This window comes from Rhea americana, unplaced genomic scaffold (assembly GCF_003343005.1).
Source record: "Rhea americana isolate MKP2758 unplaced genomic scaffold, rheAme1 scaffold_2, whole genome shotgun sequence".
Classification (NCBI taxonomy): domain Eukaryota; kingdom Metazoa; phylum Chordata; class Aves; order Rheiformes; family Rheidae; genus Rhea; species Rhea americana.
In genome coordinates this window covers 17053357-17060033 of record NW_028186149.1, presented here as the reverse complement: position 1 = coordinate 17060033, position 6677 = coordinate 17053357, and the positions used below count along the sequence as shown (strand labels likewise).

General features: G+C 37.7%; 1 protein-coding gene across 2 annotated transcripts in view; it reads left to right on the top strand.

Annotated features, from left to right (window-relative positions):
- Window positions 1-6: 6 nt before the first annotated feature.
- Window positions 7-6677, top strand: part of FRRS1 (ferric chelate reductase 1) — a 166383-nt gene continuing 159712 nt past the window's right edge. Inside the window, exons 1-2 of one of the 2 annotated variants that reach the window (XM_085303640.1) lie at window positions 7-196; window positions 6291-6369. The gene's annotated coding sequence lies outside the window, so the exon portion shown is untranslated. Of the gene's footprint in view, window positions 197-6290; window positions 6637-6677 lie in introns of both variants that reach the window. The other variant, XM_085303639.1, reaches the window with a different exon arrangement.

The window sequence follows — 6677 nt, the reverse complement described above, 5'->3', positions numbered from 1 at the left end:
AAAAAAAAAAAAAAAAGCAAAAAGATCCCCATTATTGTGAGGAACGCTGTCAGCTGAAACACTGCCCCCCGCCAGCCCTTGCCATTGCCTAGCCTCGCTGTAACAACGCAATACCTGTCASAGTTGCTGTAAGCCTCTCACCACCAAAACCCTTAACTGCATCCCGCTGAAAAGGTCAGCCCTGCAGCCTCAGAAGGTCAGTCTATTTTTATTGCCTAGACCTACGTTAAAAAAAAATGCTTCTCAGTTTACAGTCACTAGGTTATACTGTTTATTTTTTGAAAAGGTAGTATATTGCATCAAATTAAGTCTGCAAAAGAGAATTTAGATACAACTCTGCACTCCCAGTTACCACATGCATATCCTTATAATTGCATTGCTTGCTGTGACACGTTCATCCAATTAAAATGTATTTAAGGCAGTCCAGAAGCATTAATGTTTATAGAAGCATTTCTGCTCACCTCCCACTGTATTTGTTATCTATTTTGATAGATAATCTTTCTGCTTTCACCCACCCCTCCCTCCAAATGTTTTAAGAAATCTGTTTGTCCCTCATTACAGTTCACATTTTTGATGTTGAGAAAGTTTTCATGTCTGTGTAAGTGAACGGCTTACATGGCTTGTAAGCCTTACATGTAGGCTTTTATGAATCCCTACACTGTTAAGATCCTAAGAGAGACTGAGGGAAAATCTCTAGGAAAAGCTYCCCCACTGAGCGGTTCGCCTCAGCAAGACTCATCCCGATACGAGCTGAATCTGTTGCTTTCAGACTGGATTATTCTACATGGATGTTTCCTTGGGGCCTAGAGAGATTCTCCCTTCTTTCATGTTCTTCCTGGTCTCCTTATTCCTTAGCCTATGTGCTTTTGTGCACAGAACAGACTTGCATGTGCCAGAAGCACAATTTATCGGTTTGTTAATCTCTCAACTGGAGATGTGTTAGTAGAGGAGATACAGCATAGGGGTGGGAAATACATGAAGTGCCAATAGGTACAGAAGGATTAGGAACTAAATAGATGTACATAATTGATAGGAAGCTGGACCATCTCTTTGCTGTGGTCCTCAACAGGCTTCAGTATCCAGAAGTGACTTTGCAATTTCTTTACCACAAGATCTTGCACAAGTGTCTCTTCCTCCAGGCTTGCTATTGCGTACTGCGAGCAGGGCAGGATTTAGAAATCTCATGGGCTACACATGGAGTGAACAGTTCTAAGAGAAGAAGAGCTAGTAATGCCTACATAACTAGGCCATTTTCATGAGTACTTTTCCTAAAGCGCAAGCTGAATACATTGTCAAAAGCAAGGAAAACCAGAAGGATTATTACTCAAGGCAATTTTACCGTGGCCACTGAAGTTTACCAATGTGGATGTTTCATTTCTCCAAGTTACTAGGTTTGTGCTGCACACATTTCCACTGTGCTATACATTAAGGCATATTTTGAAATGCATCCAAATTTATGAGAAAGGATTTTTAAATTTTTGAAAACAAAAATCATTAGGAAACCAAACTAACATACAGGCTCCTAATTCCAAATCGTGAAACACTATTTTGACAAACTTTTGTTACAGCAGCTAAAATAGCCATCGATCTCCATGAAGGACTTGATCCACTACAGGACTGATGTTCATTAAATACTATGTAGCCACTTTATTGTTAGAGCAGTATCATCTCATTGGCCTTCAGTTCATTTTGAAAAATCTTACTGTTACAAAGCAGGCTGAATAAATACATACCAAGCTTAACCAGGAAAGCAGAACAGGCTGCCTCAATCTTCCTCCATCAATATCACCTAATATGCAGGCACATCACTTAGAGCCTTTGGGCCTGCATTAATTGAGCAGAGGTAAACTGAGCCTGCWTTTTGCATATGGGAACCACGCCAGCAAAACATCAGGGCTTAGGTGCTACTATTTAGCATTACAGATATTGTGTAGGCCACAGCCTGCAGCAGTTGTGCATAGTGTTTGCTATACTGGCATTTAAATGGTGCACTTCACAGTCGCATTTCATGTTCAGCTTGCAGTTTTTCTGTGTATGATATTAAACACCACAACAGGAAAGGATTAACAGTTGCTTCAAAATAAGAGTGGATACCATATCAGTGTCATTAGCAGGAAATAGTTTTCCAACTTTCTCAAGCATATAAATACCAGAATTCCTCAGTCTCTTGATATATGCCTTCCTAGCATTCCTCCTCGCCCCCGTTCTGGTTCTGCCATGCAGTATTACAAAACACTTGTTCTTGCAAAGGAAAAACAGGGAATTGTTTATCCCATCAGTGGCCTCAGCACAGTTTAGGAAGCCTGATCGTTGGATATCTGGTCGCACTCAGGTCACATTGCTCTTGCCTACTTCAGAGTTTATGACTGTAATATTTAGGAACTTAAAATACTTGCATGACAGTACTCTTTTGTTTGGTTTTTAAATAACAGTAATAGTTCCCGATACCAACAATAGAAGCCAACATAGAACTTAACTGAACTTCTGCCTAAAATTAAAAGCAGATTTCTTTGGCCTGTATGCAGGAAATAAGCAAGTTTATAAAATTTAAAGTGATAGCACAATTTTTTGTCAATGCCCCAACTCCTCAGCRGTAAATTTATGAAGTAACACTATTATTACTTAACCAACAGGAAGTTTCAAAGGTGTCAAGTCTCCATCTTTGTCTTCTAATGGGTAATTTCATTCAGAAATGCAAACCTGATTTTAAAAGAAAGCTCCTTCTATTTATTTTAAAACCATACCTTTGCAATTTGATTAGACTATATCCTTTTCTGTGAGTTAGATCTTAATTATGCAGTGGCTGAAAACAAGTAGTGTTTTTAGAAAAAAAAATATTATAATGTAGTATTACATTGTATACACAGCAAGAGTTTACACTTGGACCTTGGACATTAGAGTCTAATGTTGCGAGATAATATTGACCAGAGCATAGAAGTAATTACGTCTAGCCTATCTTTCTTTAAATTCCTTCCAAATACCAAAGCAGATTGAAATAGCCTGATAGGTAGGGTAAAGTAGATTGAAATATAAACATTTATATAGGTAAGAGATGAAATCTGATGCTAGCATATGTAATTTGTTACTCTAGTTGCTTGGCAGTATCTGTTTGACCTGTCAAATGTGAACCTGGTGTCATTAAGAATTTTTTGATTGAAGAGATGTTTTTGGTTTTCAATCTCAGCTCTGCTGCTCTTTTACTGTTTGGCCTCAAACAAACTGTTCTCTGTGTCAACTTCTGTGTAAAGTTAGACTGATACTAATAATTTTTATGAAAAATTTAAAACTCAATGAGTGTAGTTATAAAGACATCCAACTAATATTTTATTGTAATTAATGTAGCTTTGCACATAATTGTGTAAGACAGATTTGACTGTGTTTTATCCAACAGCATTTCATTAATATCATATTAATGCTCTTCAGAGAATGTGATGATTTGGCAAACAATTTTAAACTCAATACATGAATGGTATTCTTGCACCAGTTAACAAGTATAAATTCAATTTATTGGACCAATTTTCAACTTAAAAGGAGAACATATTACACCAGTATGCTGAATCACTGCCAGTTAACACTAATGAGATATGTTGAGATTTAAGACTTCAGAGTATCTCCTGCTAAAGGAACTTCAGTAATGTTTTGTCAAGTGGAACTCATCTTTCAGTTTAATATTTCTCCCTCAAAAGTAAACATTTAAAGGGTGCCTTTTCCACACTCCAGTTTAAGATGCTCCGTCTTTATTGTATCAAACAATAGTTAGAGTACCAGGGATATTTCCCTTTTTCATTAAAATCATAGCTTCTATGTCTTACCCAGGCAGATCTTTAAGCTCAAATGTTAAACAAGATTGGACTTGTGACTGTTGTATAAAATGATCATCTGATTAAAAAGAAAAAAAGGAAGAAGAATCAAACACTAGGTAATCATTTCACATAACATGAGGTTATCTGGGAGCTAACACTGAGGTCAGTGGACCTGGCTTTGTAATCTTTCAGTGCGTACAGAACTGGAGCCATGGTAACTTGATCAGACTACCAGAGTGCACAAGGACAGTATTTCACCAGATTTATGACTTTAGCAAGCATTTATTTTAAAAGAAGCTTCTCATCTATTTCTCATCTTCATACCTTAGAATAAATTCCTTTTTGCCAAATCATTTTCAGTCCCAAGCGTCCTTTCAATCAGTATTTCCATTTTACTACAGTACATAAGTTAAAAAGCACTGCAGAAGCAGGGAAGATAATACAAGAGTGGCTTGCACTAGAATGCTATAAAGCTAAACTTCAGACTGACAAATCTAATTTTTCTTTTCTAGCAACTAATGCACCTAACTCAACATTTTCAACAGAATCATCACCAAGTGTTAGCACTAGAAATCTAGAGTCCTTACTTAACACTTATCTTAAATGTTATAGTTAGACCTTTTGGTTAGCCTAGAACTGGAACTCAGAAGTAACTTGCTCATAGCTGGGTAGTGTTTCCTACATGAACTCACAGGAGTTAGGAATTGCTGTTACTCAGCTGTTTAGAGTTGCTTTTTATTAACTGAGCTAAGTCAGCTGTGCATTGAATTAAGCAGAGATCCTTTGGGAAACATGGCAGGTGGTCATTATATCATAGTGCCTGTACAGATCTGACTCAAATTAATATTTAGCAACCAAMATTAATTCTGGTATTTGTATTAGCAAGAGAGTATTTTTTTAAAAAAAGTTCTCTTTAAGGCAAAGATATGGGCTTCTTGATAGAAAGCTATTGTGCATGCACTTCAGCTGTTGCTGAGTCAGACTAGAGATAGAAAAAGAAAGCAGGTTTCTGTGTAGTCATTAGAAGTGGAAAACCTTATTTCACTTAGTGGCTAATGCCATCATGTGGATAATTAGGGTTATTGACTGAAAGAAGTAAATCTAGTTAGTGGTAAATCAGTTGACAAAATTATTTAGTATGAAGTAGTGCCAAAGCTCAAGGAAGAAGAATGAAGTTAATTATGGAAAAAAAAATGTCACCCTACATTATGACTTTTTGTCTTCATTTATTTCCTTTGAGATAATGAGGATTGTTTCTATGACTCAAGATTCCCCTCTCTTTAGGGGGAAAAAAAAGCATTATGAAAACTGCTTTGATAGGAAGGCTTCTTCTATCCAAGATAATGTTATTGTCCCTAAATACATATTTAGCTAAGCCAATTAGGCTGAAAAGCTTGGAAAATGCTGAAGCCTTGTCTTAGTAACAAAGAATACACTAGAGGGAGATCAATAAATACAGGTGTCAGGACAGTTATCTTCATAGAAAGACCTACCTCCTGCATRTAATTGGCCAAGTCTAAATGCACAGACTTGAAGAAATGGTGTAGAAAGATAGAAAAGAACATCTTTCTGTATATAAGATTAGTAGCAGTATTCACCATCTGCACATCATTCACAGTAGTTTAAAAGCTTTTCCAGTTCYGATTATTAATGCTAGTAAAGCATTAACTTTGTGTGTATGTATGTATGCTACTATCAACCTATCAATAMTTTAAAAAGCTACATCTATAAACACAGTTACTATGATGGAAAAAGCATAAGTTAATAAACACTTTATATACCCACAACAAGTTTTGTGAAGTTGCAACTGATTAAAGAAACTAGTTGCAAGAGCTGCATTCGTGGGCTTTACATTTCAGAACACACTTTCAGAACACACTGTCAATTCTTAACAAAGAAGTTATAAAGAAAAAATAGAGTTGGTAAGTCTGCACTATTATAGTAGATAGTACTTTTTAGGAAGATAAGACTAAGTTAATAGTAGTGAGATCACTAGACCTGCTCAAATACAGAAGTAAGCAATTGAATTATTGTGCCTCCAGACAAGACATATTGTAAACATGAGCACAGTAGTTCTGTTGTGTGTGAGGAGTGAAATTCCYTTTTTGCAGAAGGTATTTCTCTACTGTGGGAGGAGTAAAATCCCCCTTTTTCCTGTGAAGGGAAGAAAGAAGACATAGAAAGCCAACTAAGTTGGTTTATTAAAGTGTCTGACTTTTCAGTGAGAATTCTCTTGAAAATATTAAATAGATATTTTCAGTTTAAATGTGCCTTGCTCAACCCCCTCACCCTGAAAAAAAAAAAAAAATCTGTGAAATACCAGGTAAGACTTACTAGACTTGATTAGAGTGCTGCCATGAGGCTTCCAGTTGTAGTTCTAGTACATGGGGCTCATCTAGATAAGCTGTATGTGGTGCAGTTGCAGTTTTAGTTAATAATTGCCCTTTTRTGCTTTTTTTCTTTTTTGGCAACAACTGAGGACCTTAGAATAAAATGAAGAATAAAGCTTACAGAAGAAGCCGGCAGAAGAAGCTGCAGTTGCATACAGTACATTTCTGGTCTGCTGGTAAGAAGCCCCTGATTTTGCACGTGTGTATATGTGAACGCCTTTAGGCGCAGGAATAGCAGGGCGAGTGAAGCGATGCCTCGCTGAAGCTTATGGGGCAAGACTGCAGTTGCAAAATCGGGACAAGCATCAGCGCTTCCCCTGTTTGGAGGCTGCTGAGCAGTTACACGCCCACAGCAGATCTGACGGGACCGGAATTGCTCGGGGGCAGCGAGTTACGCGGAGTCCTGAAGCCTTGCTAACCGTGGAGGCGGCGCCCCCGCTCAGGTGCGCTCCGAGAGCGGGCGCTGCGCGGTGCCCGCGCCCGC